We start from the raw sequence: 16,103 nt of genomic DNA on the forward strand, positions 1-16,103 counted from the left end.
ACACTCACTTTTGTAACTAACATTGGATCATTAGCATTGCCTACGTTAATTCTTACGTTAAGATTGTTAACGTGAAAGTTAACATGGAGTTGAATTCAAAGAACCAACGTTAGTGACACTCACTTTTGTCACTAACGTTGGGAGATGGCTTCATTTACTACGTTAAGAGCCACGTAAACTTAGTTAACGTGAGTCTTAACGTAGGAACTTTAGGCAATTGGAGTGTTAGTGACAAAGGTGAGTGTCACTAACGCTCTCGAAGGTGAAGAACACCTATGTTAAGAGCCACATTAGCTAAGCTAACGTGAGACTTAATGTAGGGGCAAGAGGCAAGCCAACGTTAATGGGAAAAGTGAGTCCCATTAACGTTTGCAAAGAGGGACACAAGCCAACGTTAATGAGAAAAGTAAGTCCCATTAACGTTGGCCAAGGATTGAATAAGAGACGTTAGTAGTCACGTTAAGACTACTAACGTTGGAGTTAACGTGGGTATATAAGGGTGAACGTTAGTGGAAAAAGTGAATGCCACTAACGTTCTCGTACCCAAAAATGTGACTCAACGTTAATCTCACTAAATGCCCAAACCTAACTCATATTTCTCTGCAAGCTGGGCCCACTAAAGATGAGAACTGCTTCAACTCAAGGTCCAGAGCCCACATCCAAGACTTGAAGAACTCACTAGAAGATCATAAGGAGTAGTATATATAGGAGTAGTTTTGAACTAGAGAGGAGCTTGGCACTTCTGGGCACTACTCTCTATAGATTTACTTTTTCTGCACTTTAGCATGGATTCTTCTTTTCTGCTATTTTTCATCTCTAGAGCTATGAATAACTAAACCCCTTTCATTTGGTTAGGGAAGTCTCTTGTAATTTGATGGATCAATTATAGTTTTCATTCTTCTTCTTCTTTCTTTTCTCTTGATCTTACTAGAAAGCTTTCAATCTTAATTCAATTGGTTAGTTGTCTTGGAAAAGAAACTCTCCATAATTGGATCTCCTTTGAGCCTTGGAAAATGGATGAGGAGATCATGCTAGAAATGCTTTCTCACGTTGGACCAAATTGGGGTTTGGATGGATATAGTGACATGTAATCCTACCAACACTTTGATTTGGGAATACATGTGGTATAATCAGTGACTACACTTCATCTCTTCCCATGAGCAATTAAATCAAGGAATTGGGCAATTGTTCAAGCTTAGAGAGATTGGATTGCCAAGGAATTGGGATCCAATCACTTAAGATTGCCAAGGAGATCAATGAATGCATTGATTGAGGAAGAGATGAGAATGAACTTGATCTGGAGAATGCAACATCTCCTAAACCCAATGGTTTCCCCATTTCTGATCTCACCCATTCTCTTTACTTTCTGCCATTTATTTTCATGCTCATTACCCCAAATCCCTATTTAAGATTCTGCACTTTAATTTCTGTTATTTACTTCCAGTCATTTAAATTTTTGCAAGTTCCCAATCTAAATTCTGTTTAGCTCAACTAGCATATTCTTCAAACTAAAGTTGCTTGACCAATCAATCCTTGTGGGATTCGACCTCACTCTATTGTGAGTTTTTCTTGACGACAATTCGGTATACTTGCTGAAGGGAAATTTGTTGAGAGACAAGTTTTCATGCATCATCTGTCTAAGGCCACTTTAAGTTTCATGAGTGAAACAAGGTCCTCCATTAGAAATTTGGAGGCACAAGTGGGCCAGCTGAGTAAGAAAATCACTGAAACTCCTCCTAGTACTCTCTCAAGCAATACTGAAGAGAATCCGAAAAGAGAGTGTAAGGCCATTGACATAATCAAAATGGCCAAACCTAGAGAGGTGGGGGAGGACATGAACCCCAATGAGGAAGACCTCATGGGACATCTCCCAGACAAGAAGGAGTTCCCTATTGAGGACCTAGAGGAATCTGAGGCTCACATAGAGATCATAGAGATTCCATTAAACCTCCTTCTGCCATTCATGAGCTCTGAAAACTATTCTTCCTCTGAAGAGGATGAAGATGTAACTGGAGAGCAAGTTGCTCAATACTGAGGAGCTATCATGATGCTGAATGCCAAGTTGTTTGGTAATGAGACTTGGGAAGATGCACCTCCCTTACTCATTAGTGAACTAGATAGATAGGTTCAGCAAACTTTACTTCAAAAGAAATAAGATCCTGGTAAATTCTTAATACACTGTACCATGGGAACCATGACCTTTGCAAAAGGCCTTGTGTGACCTGGGGTCAGGTATAAATCTTATGCCACTCTCTGTAATGGAGAAACTGGGAATCTTTGAGGTACAAACTGCCACTTTCTCATTAGAGATGGCAGACAAATCAATAAGACAAGCTTATGGAATGGTAGAGGATGTGTTAGTGAAGATTAAAGACCTTTACATCCCTGCTGATTTCATAATCTTAGACACTAGGAAGGAAGAGGATGAATACATCATCCTTGGAAGACCCTTCCTAGCCACAGCAGAAGTTGTGATTGATGTTAACAGAGGAAAATTAGTCCTTCAATTGAATGGGGACTACCTTGTGTTTAAGACCCAAGGGTATCCCTCTGTAAACATGAAAAAGAGGCCCGATAAGCTTCTCTTAATACAGAGTCAAACAAAGCCCCCACAATCAAACTCTAAGTTTAGTGTTGGGAGGCCACAACCAAACTCTAAGTTTAGTGTTGAACCCCCACATTCAAACTCTAAGTTTGGTGTTAGGAGGTCCCAAAAATGCTCTGATGATCTATGAAGCTCCATGAGAGCTCACTGTCAAGCTATTGACATTAAAGAACACTTATTGGGAGGCAACCCAATTTTTATTTATTTATATTTTTATTGTTCTTTCATGTTTTATTAGGTTCATGATCATGTGGAGTCACAAAACAAATACTAAAATTAAAAACAGAATCAAAAATAGCAGAAGAAAAATCACACCCTGGAGGAAGAGCTTACTGGCGTTTAAACGCCAGTAAGGAGCATCTGGCTGGCGTTCAACGCCAGAACAGAGCATGAATCTGGCGTTGAACGCCAGAAACAAGCAGCAGTCTGGCGTTTAAACGCCAGGATTACACCCTGAGGAGAGCCGGCATTAAACGCTAGAAATAAGCATGGAACTGGCGTTCAATGCCAGAAACATGCTGCAAACTGGCGTTGAACGCCCAAAACAAGCATAGAGCTAGCATTTAACGCCAGAAACAAGCATCAATCTGGCGTTAATCGCCAGGATTGCATGCAGAGGGCATTTTACACACCTAATTGGTGCAAGGATGATAAATCCTTGACACCTCAGGATCTGTGGACCCCATAGGATCACCTCAGGATCTGTGGATCCCACAGGATCCCCACCTACCTCAACTCACCCTCTCTCTTCTTTCACACAATCCAAAACACTCTTCCCTAAACACCCTTCACCAATCACTTCAATCTCTCTTCCCCATCACCTCTTCACTACTCACATCTATCCACTCTTCCCCATAAACCCCACCTACCTTCAAATTCAAATTCTCTTTCCCACCCAAACCCACCCTAAATAACTGAACCTACCCCCTCTCCCTCCACTGTATAAACCCCTTCATCCTACTTCATTTTCCCACCACACAACCCTCTCTTCTCCTTCTTGGCCGATGGTGCACGAAATTGTGATCACTACTTTTCACAACTCAAATAATCCTTGGTAATGAGTCCAAAAACTTGGTGCTCAATACCATGGCATAAACACAACTTCGCACAACTAACCAGCAAGTGCACTGGGTCGTCCAAGTAATAAACCTTACGCGAGTAAGGGTCGATCCCACGGAGATTGTTGGTATGAAGCAAGCTATGGTCACCTTGTAAATCTTAGTCAGGCAGACTCAAATGGTTATGGATGATATATGAATAAAGCATAAAATAAAGATAGAGATACTTATGTAATTCATTGGTGAGAACTTCAGATAAGCGAATGGAGATGCTTTGTCCCTTCCGTCTCTCTGCTTTCCTACTGTCTTCATCCAATCCTTCTTACTCATTTCCATGGCAAGCTGTATGTTGGGCATCACCGTTGTCAATGGCTACAGTCCCGTCCTCTCAGTGGAAATGTTCAACGCACCCTGTCACGGCACGGCTATCCAGCTGTCGGTTCTCGATCATGTCAGAATAGAATCCAGTGATTCTTTTGCGTCTGTCACTAACGCCCCACAATCGCAAGTTTGAAGCTCGTCACAGTCATTCAATCATTGAATCCTACTCAGAATACCACAGACAAGGTTTAGACCTTCCGGATTCTCTTGAATGCAGTCATCAAATCTAGCTTATACCACGAAGATTCCGGTTAAAGAATCCAAGAGATATCCACCCAATCTAAGGTAGAACGGAGGTGATTGACGGTCACACGTTCATAGGTGAGAATGATGATGAGTGTCACGGATCATCACATTCATCAAGTTGAAGAACAAGTGATATCTTGGAATAAGAACAAGCTGAATTGAATAGAAGAACAATAGTAATTGCATTAATACTCGAGGTACAGCAGAGCTCCACACCTTAATCTATGGTGTGTAGAAACTCCACCGTTGAAAATACATAAGAACAAGGTCTAGGCATGGCCGTGAGGCCAGCCTCCCAATGATCTAAGATAGCATAAAACTCGAAGATAGCTACCAAGATGAGAATACAATAGTAAAAGGTCCTATATATAGAGAACTAGTAGCTTAAGAATTACAAAGGTGAGTAAATGACATAAAAATCTACTTCCGGGCCCACTTGGTGTGTGCTTGGGCTGAGCATTGAAGCATTTTCGTGTAGAGACTCTTCTTGGAGTTAAACGCCAGCTTTTGTGCCAGTTTGGGCGTTTAACTCCCACTTTGGTGCCAGTTCCGGCGTTTAACGCTGGGAATTCTGAAGGTGACTTTGAACGCCGGTTTGGGCCATCAAATCTTGGACAAAGTATGGACTATCATATATTGCTGGAAAGCCCAGAATGTCTACTTTCCAACGCCGTTGAGAGCGCGCCAATTGGGCTTCTGTAGCTCCAGAAAATCCACTTCGAGTGCAGGGAGGTCAGAATCCAATAGCATCTGCAGTCCTTTTCAGTCTCTGAATCAGATTTTTGCTCAGGTCCCTCAATTTCAGCCAGAAAATACCTGAAATCACAGAAAAACACACAAACTCATAGTAAAGTACAGAAAAGTGAATTTTAACTAAAAACTAATAAAAATATACTAAAAACTAACTAAAACATACTAAAAACATACTAAAAACAATGCCAAAAAGCGTATAAATTATCCGCTCATCAGCCGAATACACCTCTCTCTCCCTCTCTTCCATTTATTCTTCTTCTTCTTCTATTCTTTCTTCTCTTGCTCGAGGGTGAGCAATATTCTAAGTTTGGTGTGGTAAAAGCATAGCTTTTTTGTTTTTTCATAACCACTTATGGCACCTAAGGCCGGAGAAACCTTTAGAAAAAGGAAAGGGAAGACAAAAGCTTCCACTTCCGAGTCATAAGAGATGGAGAGATTCATCTCAAAAGCCCATCAAGACCACTTCTATGAAATTGTGGCCAAGAAGAAGGTAATCCCCAAGGTCCCTTTCATGCTCTAGAAAAATGAGTATCCGGAGATCCGACATGAGATCTAAAGAAGAGGTTGGGAAGTTCTGACCAACCCCATCAAAGTATGAACTCGAATCCAAAGAATTATCTTACAATGGTTCGGGGAAAATACTTAGATTTCAATCCAGAAAATATAAGGTTGGCATTCAACTTGCCTATGATGCAAGAAGATGCACGCCCCTACACTAGAAGGGTCAACTTTGATCAAAGGTTGGACCAAGTCCTTATGGACATATGTGTTGAAAGAGCTCAATGGAAAAGAGACTCAAAAGGCAAGCCGGTTCAATTGAGAAGACTGGACCTTAAGCCTGTGGCTAGAGGATGGTTGGAGCTCATCCAACGCTCCATCATCCCCACTAGCAACCGATCCGAAGTTATTGGGGATCGGGCCATCATGATCCATAGCATCATGATTGGAGAGGAAGTAGAAGTTTATGAAGTCATCTCTCTAGAACTCTACAAAGTAGCCGAAAAGCCCTCCACCTTGGCAAGGCTAGCTTTTCCTCGTCTTATTTGCCATCTATGCTACTCAGCTGGAGTTGTCATAGAAGGAGACATCCTCATTGAAGAGGACAAACCCATCACTAAGAAAAGGATAGAGCAAACAAGAGAGGCCATCCATGGATCTCAAGTGATGCATGAGGAAGCTCATCATCAAGAAATCCCTGAGATGCCTCAAGGGATGCACTTTTCTCCAAACAACTATTGGGAACAACTCAACACTTCTCTAGAAGACTTGAGTTATAACATAGACCAATTAAGGGTGGAACACCAAGAGCACTCCATCATTCTCCATGAGATTAGAGAAGATCAAAGAGCAATGAGGGGGGAGCAACAAAGGCAAGGAAGAGACATAGAAGAGCTCAAGAACATCATTGGTCCTTTAAGAAGAAGACGCCACCATCACTACGGTGGACTCGTTTCTTGTTTTTATTTCACTGTTTTTCGGTTTTTATGCTATATGTTTGTCTATGTTTGTGTCTCTACTTCATGATCATTAGTGTCTAGTGTCTATGTCTTAAGGCTATGAATAATTCCATGAATCCTTCACCTTTCTTAAATGAAAAATGTTTCTAATACAAAAGAACAAGAAGTACATGAGTTTTGAATTCATCCTTGAAATTAGTTTAATTATATTGATATGGTGACAATACTTTTTGTTTTCTGAATGAATGCTTGAACAGTGCATATTTTTTATCTTGTTGTTCATGAATGTTAAAATTGTTGGTTCTTGAAAGAATGATGAACAAAGAGAAATGTTATTGATAATCTGAACAATCATGAAATTGATTCTTGAAGCAAGAAAAAGCAGTGAAAAAGCAAAAGCTTGCAAAAAAAAAGAAAGTGGCAAAAAAAATTTAGAAAGAAAAAGAAAAAGCAAGCAGAAAAAGCCAATAGCCCTTAAAACCAAAAGGCAAGGGTAAAAAGGATCCAAGGCTTTGAGCATCAATAGATAGGAGGGCCCAAGGAAATAAAATCCAGGCCTAAGCGGCTAAATCAAACTGTCCCTAACCATGTGCTTGTGGCATGCAGGTCCAAGTGAAAAGCTTGAGACATAGTGGTTAAAGTCATGATCCAAAGCAAAAAGAGTGTGCTTAAGAGCTCTGGACACCTCTAACTGGGGACTTTAGCAAAGCTGAGTCACAATCTGAAAAGGTTCACCCAGTCATGTGTCTGTGGCATTTATGTATCCGGTGGTAATACAGGAAAAACAAAGTGCTTAGGGCCACGGCCAAGACTCATAAAAGTAGCTGTGTTCAAGAATCAACATACTTAGCTAGGAGAATTAATAACACTATCTGAACTCTGAGTTCCTATGGATGCCAATCATTCTAAACTTCAAAGGATAAAGTGAGATGCCAAAACTGTTCAGAAGCAAAAACCTACAAGTCTCGCTCATCTAATTAGAACTAATATTCATTGATATTTTGAGATTTATAGTATATTCTCTTCTTTTTATCCTATTTGATTTTCAGTTGCTTGGGGACAAGCAACATTTTAAGTTTGGTGTTGTGATGAGCGGATAATTTATATGCTTTTTGGCATTATTTTTAGGTAGTTTTTAGTAGGATCTAGCTACTTTTAGGGATGTTTTCATTAGTTTTTATGCAAAATTCACATTTCTAGACTTTACTATAAGTTTGTTTGTTTTTCTGTGATTTCAAGTATTTTCTTGCTGAAATTGAGGGACCTTAGCAAAAATCTGATTTAGGCTGAAAAAGGGACTGCTGATGCTGTTGGATTCTGACCTCCCTACACTCGAATTGGATTTTCTGGAGCTACAGAACTCCAAATGGCACACTCTCAACGGCGTTAGAAAGTAGACATCCAGATATTTTCAGAAATATATATTGGTTCATACTTTGTTCAAGCTTAGATGACGCAAACTGGCATTCAACGCCAGTTCCATGCTGCATTCTGGAGTAAAACGCCAGAAACACGTCACAAACCAGAGTTAAACGCCAAAAACACGTTACAACTTGGCGTTTAACTCTAAGAGAAGCCTCTACACGTGTAAAGCTCAAGCTCAGCCCAAGCACACACCAAGTGGGCCCCGAAAGTGGATTTCTGCATCAATGACTTATCTCTGTAACCTAGTAGCTAGTTTCAGTACAAATAGAACTTTTTACTGTTGTACTAAGTGTCTTTTGACCACGTTTTATCTTTGGTCTCAGTTTGAATCTATTGTTCATCTTAGGAGACTATTGATCACGTTTATAGGGGCTGGCCATTCGGCCATGCCTGGACCATCACTTATGTATTTTCAACGGTGAAGTTTCTACACACCATAGATTAAGGGTGTGGAGCTCTGCTGTACCTCACGTTTTAATGCAAAGTACTACTATTTTCTATTCAATTCAGCTTATTCTTGTTCTAAGATATTCGTTGCACTTCAACATAATGAATGTGATGATCCATGACACTCGTCATCATTCTCACCTATGAACACGTGATTGACAACCACTTCCGTTCTACCTCAGAATGAACGAATATCTCTTGGATTCCTTAATCAGAATCTTCGTGGTATAAGCTAGAATTATTGGCGGTCACTCTTGAGAATCCGGAAAGTCTAAACCTTGTCTGTGGTATTCCAAGTAGGATTCAGGGATTGAATAATTGTGACGAGCTTCAAACTCGTGAGTGTTGGCCGTAGTGATAGACGCAAAAGAATCAATGGATTCTATTCCAACATGATCGAGAACTGACAGATGATTAGCCGTGCTGTGACAGAGCATTTAGACCATTTTCACTGAGAGGATGGGAAGTAGCCATTGACAACAGTGATGCCCTACATACAGCTTGCCATGGAAAGGAGTATGAAGAATTGGATGAAGGCAGTAGGAAAGCAGAGATTCAATAGGAACAAAGCATCTCTATGCACTTATCTAAAACTCTCACCAATGATTTACATAAGTATCTCTATCTTTACTTTCTGTTTATTTATTCTCATATTCAAAAACCATTATTACCATTTGAATCCGCCTGACTGAGATTTACAAGATGACCATAGCTTGCTTCATACCAACAATCTCCGTGGGATCGACCCTTACTCACATAAGGTTTATTACTTGGACGACCCAGTGCACTTGCTGGTTAGTTGTGTGGAGTTGTGATAAAGTGTGATCCATGTTTGAGAGCGCTACCAAGTTTCTGGCGCCATTGTTGATAATCACAATTTTGTGCACCATTAATCAAAGCCAAAAGAGAGTGGAAAGAGTTTACTATGGTGCGGTGTCTCCCACCTAGCATTTTTAGTTTAAGTCCTTAAGTTGGACATTTGGGAAGCTCTTTGTCATGGTGGCTTATGTTTGTACTCATCCTTGAATCTCAAAGGATCTTTATTTCTCAATTGGTTGACAGAAATTCCAACCGTCTTCACCAAACTTGGGTAAAGTTCTACCAAAGATATGAGCTCCCATAATTGGTTTTCATGTCGCGAACTGGGATGCCATGTCTTATTTTCACACCTGACTTCTAGTTGATCGTCATGATTTTTCCATCCGGGTGGTTGACACATAGAATTCTCTTTAGCACACCAAATTTTCTTCCTAGACCCATACAAAGTAGCATTCATCCAATCATGGTCCCTATGCCTTGTAAGTTTGACCTTAATGAGCCTAATACCAAACTTCCAACCACTACACAACTCTCTTTTGCTCTTAGTGCTACAAAGAGCTCTAAGTTGCCCATCCGTTTCAATCAAACCATATTCAAGTGAGAAAGTCAAGCCTGAGGATAGGAATTTTACCCACTTGAATATTCTGTTGGATAGTGACTTAGGAAGTGTAACTTCCCCACACTTAGACAATGCGAGGTCTACCCCTTTACGCTCTTCTTTGGATATCTCCACCTCTTGACAACTTTCTTCAAATTTGTCTTGCTTGTCAACTTCTTCCAATTCCTCTTCATCATCAACCGAGTCAAACTTGGGAGGTTGTGTGAAATCTACTTCAACATCGGCCTCACATTCATTGGAAGAGTCTTCAACAAGGTCATCAATGTTACTCGATGGTGAGTTATCTTCAATAACTTCAACTTCAAATTCCATGGGGGAGGATTCTATTTTGGATAAGAATTCATTAATGATGGTATCTTCCTCTTGAGTACTCTCTTCAACGTCTCTAACTATAGTATGCTTTGGAGGTTGTACACCCTCCTCAACATCAATATTAAGCTTCTTGGAGAGAGGTTCTTGAGATTCCCATGGTGGTTCCACATCTCCTTAATCTTCAACCACTTCTTCCTCTTCTTCAACAATCATTGCTTCCTCCAATTGTTCCAATACGAAGTCTAACTCCTCACTCTCCACCGGGCTTTCCAATCTCTCTTTTACACTTTGCTCTTCCTTTGATCCTTCATATATGGCCACAGAAGTACCTTGAATATTCAAGCATTGGTAGGCTAAAGTGTGCACTACCTCAGTCAAGTTAGCCACAAACTCTAATGCATTCCTTTGCATGGTCTCTTGTCCATGAAGTAGCAAAGTGAGAGAATTGTCCATTAGGACTTGGGGTGGATAGGTTCATCATTTTGGAGAAAAGGTGGTTCTCCTTGATGAGGGTATGGAGATGGTGTGTATCGAGGTGGTTCTTGGTGGTAATCATGATAGGGTTATAGTGGTTCTAAAGGTTCTTGCTCATAATGGTCACAAAGATATTATATGGGTGATTGGTCATATGATAGATAGGGATTAAGGACATATGGAGGTATTTGGTGCAAAGGAGCTTTTGAGTATGGTTGAGGGTTATGTTGAGGACATGACTCATAGGCATATGGTAGTGGTACTTGATTGTCACAAAGAGGTTCACCATAGCCATTGAATCGACATGCATTAGGATGGGAATTACACCTATAAGTAGCCGGAGGTTGTTGCCAATAGAAGTGATCAATTCCTTTAGGCTCCTCCCATCTTTGATGGTTCCATCCTTGATATATGTTGTCATTGAAGTCCACATTTTCTACAATACAATTAGAACCAAACTCATAGCCATGAGGGTGAGAATTCATGGTGAAAGCAAAATAAAACTAACAAAGCCCTAAAAACTAGCAAAAACTAACAAACAAGCAAAAGACAAATATATTCACATTATTCACATATATACAATAACCAATAACAAGGCACATGATGAGCGGATAATTTGTACGCTTTTTGGCATTGTTTTTAGTATGTTTTTAGCATGTTTTAGTTAGTTTTAATTAAATTTTTATTAGTTTTTAGTTAAAATTCACTTTTCTGGACTTTACTATGAGTTTGTGTGTTTTTCTGTGATTTCAGGTATTTTCTGGCTGAAATTGAGGGACCTGAGCAAAAATCTGATTCAGAGGCTGAAAAGGACTGCAGATGCTGTTGGATTCTGACCTCCCTGCACTCGAAGTAGATTTTCTGGAGCTACATAAGTCCAATTGGCGCGCTCTCAACGGCGTTGGAAAGTAAACATCCTGGGCTTTCCAGCAATATATAATAGTTCATACTTTTCCCGAGATTTGATGGCCCAAACCGGCGTTCCAAATCAGCTCAAAACTGCCCGGCGTTAAACGCCGGAACTGGCACAAGAATGGGAGTTAAACGCCCAAACTGGCACAAAAGCTGGCGTTTAACTCCAAGAGAAGTCTCTACATGAAAATGCTTCAATGCTCAGCCCAAGCACACACCAAGTGGGCCCGGAAGTGGATTTTTATGTCATTTACTCATATCTGTAAACCCTAGGCTACTAGTTCTCTACAAATACGACCTTTTACTATTGTATTTTAAAAATCTTTTGATCACTTTCGATCTTAGGATCATCTTTGGATGTCTAGTTCTTAGATCATTGGGAGGCTGGCCATTTGGCCATGCCTAGACCTTGTTCTTATGTATTTTCAATGGTGGAGTTTCTACACACCATAGATTAAGGTGTGGAGCTCTGCTGTACCTCGAGTATTAATGCAATTACTATTGTTCTTCTATTCAATTCAGCTTGTTCTTGTTCTAAGATATCACTTGTTCCTCAACTTGATGAATGTGATGATCCGTGACACTCATCATCATTCTCACCTATGAACGTGTGCCTGACAACCACCTCCGTTCTACCTTAGATTGAGTGGATATCTCTTGGATCCCTTAATCAGAATTTTCGTGGTATAAGCTAGAATTGATGACGGCATTCAAGAGAATCTGGAAGGTCTAAACCTTGTCTGTGGTATTCTGAGTAGGATTCAATGATTGAATGACTGTGACGAGCTTCAAACTCCTGAAGGCTGGGCGTTAGTGACAGACGCAAAAGAATCAATGGATTCTATTCCAACCTGATTGAGAACCGACAGATGATTAGCCGTGCCGTGACAGGGTGCGTTGAACATTTTCACTGAGAGGACGGGATTCTAGCCACTGACAATGGTGATGCCCAACATACAGTTTGCCATGGAAAGGAGTAAGAAGGATTGGATGAAGACAGTAGGAAAGCAGAGAGACGGAATGGACAAAGCATCTCCATTCGCTTATCTGAAATTCTCACCAATGAAGTACATAAGTATCTCTATCTTTATGCTTTATTCATATATCATCCATAACCATTTGAGTCTGCCTGACTGAGATTTACAAGATGACCATAGCTTACTTCATACCAACAATCTCCGTGGGATCGACCCTTACTTGCGTAAGGTTTATTACTTGGACGACCCAGTGCACTTGCTGGTTAGTTGTGCGAAGTTGTGAAATTATGTTTAGACCATGGTATTGAGCACCAAGTCTTTGGAGCCATTACCAGGGACTGTTTGAGTTGTGAAAAGTAGAGATCACAATTTTGTGCACCAAGTTTTTGGCGCCGTTGCCGGGGATTGTTGAGTTTGGACAACTGACGGTTCATCTTGTTGCTTAGATTAGGTATTTTTCTTCAGAGTTCTTAAGAATGAATTCTAGTGTTTCAAGGTGATGTTCTTATCATCACCAAAGCTGATTGATTCTCATCAATTTAGCTCTTGAATGTAATGTCCTGCTGAAGCTTGGCTAGCCATGTCTAATTTCTTTAGACTAAAGCTTTAGACTAACATTGCATGATTCCTGGAATTATCATTAAGAATTTTGATATCTTTATTTTCTTTTCCACTTAATTTTCGAAAAATCCAAAAAAAAAAATTAAAAAAAAATCCAAAAAAAAATTACAAAATCATAACAACCAAAAATATTTTATGTTTCTTGTTGAGTCTAGTGTCTCATGTTAAGTTTGGTGTCAATTGCATGTTTCTGTTCTTCTTGCATTCATTCATATGTCTCAAGTGATCTTCAAGATGTTCTTGATGATTTCAATGCTCTGATCTTTGAATTCTCTTGACTTGAGTGTTTTGTCATATGCATTCTCATTTTGTTAGTGTCAGCAGTATACAAACTGCTAAGTTTGGTGTCTTGTATGCATTGTTATTTGATTTTAGTTGCATTTTGATTATTCCTCATTATTAAAAATCCAAAAAAATTTTAATTCATGTCTTTTCAAGTCAATAATACAGAGAATTGAAGATTCAGAACATACAGCAGAGGAATTACACAGAAAAAGCTGGGCGTTCAAAACGCCCAGTGAAGAAGGGCAAACTGGCGTTTAAACGCCAGCCAAGGTTCCTGGCTAGGCATTTAACGCCCAAAAGGGTAGTGTTTTGGGCGTTAAATGCCAGAATGTGCACCATTCTGGGCGTTTAACGCCAGGATGGCACATAGAGGGAAGATTTTTTTCAAGTTTTCAAAATTTTTCAAAATCAAATATTTTTCAATCAAATCTTTTTCAAAATCAATTTCTTTCCATTTTCAAAGATACTTGCTAACAATTAATGATTTGATTCAACATTTCAAGTATGTTGCCTTTTTTGTTGAGAAAGGTTTAATGTCTGAATCATATCTTTTCTTGTTAGCCAAGTCATTAATTTTTAAAATCAAATCTTTTTAAATTGTTTTCAAATCATATCTTCTCAATCACATCTTTTTAAAACCATAACTTTTCAATCATATCTTTTTAATCACATCTTTTTCAAAATAGTTTTCAATCACATCTTTTTTATTTCTAATTTCAAAATCTTTTTCAAAAATCACTTGATTTCTTTTCCACTCTTGGTTTTCAAAAATCAATTAGTGTTTTTCAAAATGTTTTTAAAATCTTTTTAATTTATTTTCAAAAATTTCTTCCCCTCTTCTCACATCCTTCTATTTATGGACTAACACTATTCCTCAATGAACAATTCGAACTCCATCTTTCTTGATAAGTTCGAATTCTTCTACCTCTTCCTTCTATTTTTCTATTCCTCTGACACCTCAAGGAATCTCTATACTGTGACGTAGAGGATTCCATATTTTCTTGTTCTCTTCTTTTTCATATGAGCAGGAGCAAAGACAAAAGCATTCTTGTTGAGGCTGATCCTGAACCTGAAAGGACCTTAAAGCGAAAACTAAGAGAAGCTAAGGCACAACTCTCTGTAGAGGACCTAACAGAAATCTTCAAAGAAGAAGAACCCATGGCAGCCAAAAACAACAACAATGCCAACAATGCAAGAAAGGTGCCGGGTGACTTTACTGCACCTACTCCCGACTTCTATGGGAGAAGCATCTCTATCCCTGCCATTGGAGCAAACAACTTTGAGCTTAAGCCTCTATTAGTTTCTCTAATGCAACAGAATTGCAAGTTCCATGGACTTCCATTGGAAGATCGTCATCAGTTTTTAGCTGAATTCTTGCAAATCTGTGACACTGTCAAGACTAATGGGGTTGACCCTGAGGTTTACAGACTTATGCTATTCCCTTTTGCTGTAAGAGACAGAGCTAGGATATGGTTGGACTCACAACCTAAAGAAAGCCTGAACTCTTGGGAAAAGCTAGTCAATGCCTTCTTGGCAAAGTTCTTTCCACCTCAAAAATTGAGTAAGCTTAGAGTGGAAGTCCAAACCTTTAGACAGAAGGAAGGAGAATCCCTCTATGAAGCTTGGGAAAGATACAAACAATTGATCAGAAAGTGCCCTTCTGACATGCTTTCTGAATGGAGCATCATAGGTATCTTCTATGATGGTCTGTCTGAACTGTCCAAAATGTCATTGGACAGCTCTGCTGGAGGATCACTTCATCTGAAGAAGACGCCTGCAGAAGCTCAAGAGCTCATTGAAATGGTTGCAAATAACCAATTCATGTACACTTCTGAAAGGAATCCTGTGAACAATGGGACGAATTAGAAGAAAGGAGTTCTTGAGATTGATACTCTGAATGCCATATTGGCTCAAAATAAAATATTGACTCAGCAAGTCAATTTGATTTCTCAAAGTCTGTCTGGAATGCAAAATACTAAGGATGCTTCATCTGAAGAAGAAGCTTATGATCCTGAGAACCCTTCAATGGAAGAGGTGAATTACATGGGGAACCCTATGGAAACACCTATAATTCTTCATGGAGAAATCATCCAAATCTCTCATGGAAGGATCAACAGAGACCTCAACAAGGTTTCAACAATAATAATGGTGGAAGAAACAGGCAACGGCAAGCCTTTTTCATCATCTTCTCAGCAACAGACAGAGAATTCTAAGCAGAACCACTCTGACTTAGCAACCATGGTCTCTGATCTAATCAAAACCACTCAAAGTTTCATGACTGAAACAAGGTCCTCCATTAGGAATTTGGAGGCACAAGTGGGTCAGCTGAGTAAGAAAGTTACTGAACTTCCTCCTAGTACTCTTCCAAGCAATACAGAAGAAAATCCAAAAGGAGAATGCAAGGCCATTAACATAACCTACATGGCCGAACTTGGAGAGGGGGAAGAGGCAGTGAACGCCACTGAGGAAGACCTCAGTGGACGTCCACTAGCCTCCAATGAGTTCTCTAATGAGGAACCATGGGAATCTGAGGCTCACACTAAGACCATAGAGATTTTATTAGATTTACTTCTGCCATTCATGAGCTCTGATGAGTATTCTTCCTCTGAAGAGGATGAGTATGTCACTGAAGAGCAAGTTGCTAAATACCTTGGAGCAATCATGAAGCTAAATGACAAGTTATTTGGTAATGAGACTTGGGAGAACGAACCT

The 16,103-nt window shown here is 39.7% G+C and overlaps 1 non-coding gene across 1 annotated transcript; it reads right to left on the minus strand.

Moving 5' to 3' along the window:
* Positions 1 to 14,954: 14,954 nt before the first annotated feature.
* On the minus strand, positions 14,955 to 15,062 carry LOC130977478 (small nucleolar RNA R71). The gene has a single exon (XR_009085167.1). It is a non-coding gene; the product is annotated as a small nucleolar RNA R71 (small nucleolar RNA).
* Between the last annotated feature and the right edge of the window lie 1,041 nt (positions 15,063 to 16,103).

The sequence above is a fragment of the Arachis stenosperma genome, chromosome 4 (genome assembly GCF_014773155.1).
Source record: "Arachis stenosperma cultivar V10309 chromosome 4, arast.V10309.gnm1.PFL2, whole genome shotgun sequence".
NCBI classification, from domain to species: Eukaryota; Viridiplantae; Streptophyta; class Magnoliopsida; order Fabales; family Fabaceae; genus Arachis; species Arachis stenosperma.